This window comes from Oryx dammah, unplaced genomic scaffold, assembly GCF_014754425.2.
Source record: "Oryx dammah isolate SB20612 unplaced genomic scaffold, SCBI_Odam_1.1 HiC_scaffold_19, whole genome shotgun sequence".
NCBI classification, from domain to species: domain Eukaryota; kingdom Metazoa; phylum Chordata; class Mammalia; order Artiodactyla; family Bovidae; genus Oryx; species Oryx dammah.
In genome coordinates, this window is record NW_024070203.1 from 66,477,234 (window position 1) to 66,479,552 (window position 2,319).

Genomic DNA, 2,319 nt, shown 5'->3' on the forward strand with positions numbered 1-2,319 from the left:
CAAAATCTCTGATGAATAACACTAGACATCTACAGAAATGCAAAAACATGGAGAGATGCTATTAGCATTCAATACTACTAAAACAAATTTATATTCAAGAAGCTATGACATATGACAAAATATATCTGAGTACTGTGATTTAAAAAGAAAAATGGACCCCCACGCTCCCCCAGGGTGCACCAGGCAACGCCAGCGCCACCCAAGAGTGACATCCCGCTTCCCCCCAGGGGCAGGAAGTGGCAGATGAGCCCACTGTGTGGCCACCGTGGGGGAGGTGAGGGTTCCCAATCCCACCTCCCCTCTTAAGTGAAGGAGCTGAGGCCCCAAGACTAGTGGAGAAAGGAACCCAGCCAGCAATCTCACGCAGGGTGCGCGACATGCAGGGCTCCGGCCCCGGATGTCCCTGCACCATCGTGAAAGTGAGAGTCTTGTCCGACTCTTTGCGACCTCATGGGCTTCTCCAGGCCATGGAATTTTCCAGGCCAGAATACTGGAGTGGGTAGCCTTTCCCTTTTCCAGGGGTTCTTCCCAACCCAGGGATAGAACCCAGGCCTCTCTCATTGCAGGCAGATCCTTTACCAGCTGAGCCACAGGGAAGCCCATGGATACGGGGGTGGGTAGATCTTCCCGACCTAGGAATCGAACCAGGGTCTCTCCTGTATTGCAGGTAGATTCTTTACCAACTGAGCTATCAGGGAAGCCGCACCATGGTAGCCGATAGCAAAGATGAGGAACCTGAAGTCTTCATCGGGGACTCCTTGGTCCAGCTCACGGACCAGTGGGGAGATCTGGCAGGAGCTCTTTTCCCCTCTGCACACACTTACCTTTGGCCTTGGCGGTGGCAGCACGCAGCATGGGCTGTGGAGTCGGGAGAACGAGAACCGGGAGCTGGAACACCTCGGCCCCTAGATGGCGGTGGTCTGGGTGGGTACCAACAACCACGGGCGCACCGCAGAGCAGGTGACTGGCGGCATCAAAGCCACAGTGCAACTGGTGAACGCAACGGCAGCCCCAGGCATGGGCTAACGGTGCTGGGCCTGCTTATTCGGGGCCAGCGCCCCAACCCCTTTAGAGAGAAAAACCGACAGGTGACTGGTTGGCCACCCAAGGGCCCACTTCCTGGACGCATATCCTGGCTTGGTGCACCCAGATGGTACCATCAGCCACTATGATATGTACGACTACCTGCATCTGAGCCGCCTGGGGTACACACCTGTTTGCCGGGCCCTGCACTTCTTGTTTCTGCATCGCTAGCCCGAGACCAGGGACAGGGTGGTGCCCCCTGCTGGAATCCACCCCGTAAGCATCTGCCTTTCCTGCAACATTAAATTTTCATTTTTCAGTCCCACCCCCCCCCAAAATGGAACACAGAGAGTAATTTCATTCATTCATTCAACCGAATAACAATAATTGAATGTCTTCCCTTGTCAAGTCTTACCCTAAGCAGTAGGTATATAAGGACAAAAACAGAGCCTTTGAGACTTTCTTGGTGGTCCAGTGGTTAAGAATCTGCCTGTAGGGACACAGGTTCGATTCCTGGTCTGGGAGGATTCCACATGCTGTAAGGCAACGCAGCCTGTGTGCTGCAGCAACTGACCCATGCACCCTGGAGCCTGTGCTCTGCAACAAGAGAAGCTACTGCACAGAGAAACTGGAGCACTTCAATTCAACTGTAGCCCACAAGCAGCAAGGAAGACCCAGCATAGCCAAGATTAAATAATTTTTTAAAATACAGTATTCAAAGATCTTACTATCTAGCAGGAGCAACAAAGACGGAATTATGTGATATATTCAGTCCTATGACACAGTTAATATTAGAGTGTCAGGGAGGACGTCCCAGTGTGAAGCTTTGAAGAACTCACAGGCATTAGTTAGGAAAGAATATAACCCACTGTGAATGAACCGCATGTTCAAGAACAAGACGGCGAAGAGGGTGCGGCATGTTTGAGGACTTGGAAGTAATTCAATGTGGCCGCAACATATGCTGTGAGGTTAGGAGGAACGGAAAGTTGAGGCTGCAGAGATAGACAGGGGACCACTAATGAAAGGCCATGTTAAAATGCTTGGATTTTCTCCAAAATAAAATTTTCTCCGACTTTGTCATTTTAAGTATCATATCCAAGGATCTGCAGCAGACAAAATGAAATGGAAAACCAAACAACATATACGAATTCAGCCATGCAATTATCCATGCGTGGTCAAACAGGAATTCTAGGTTAACTAGTTTAGACCCAGTTCTGAAAATACAAAGGAGCCTCTTTTGCGGGGGAATCAGATACAGCTCCAAATGTATACATCAAATTTATTTCGTCACTTCAG

The 2,319-nt window shown here is 50.1% G+C and overlaps 1 pseudogene; it reads left to right on the forward strand.

The window, feature by feature from the left end:
- Positions 1-707: 707 nt before the first annotated feature.
- Positions 708-1,328, forward strand: LOC120878826 (annotated as a pseudogene).
- The last annotated feature ends 991 nt before the right edge of the window (positions 1,329-2,319 follow it).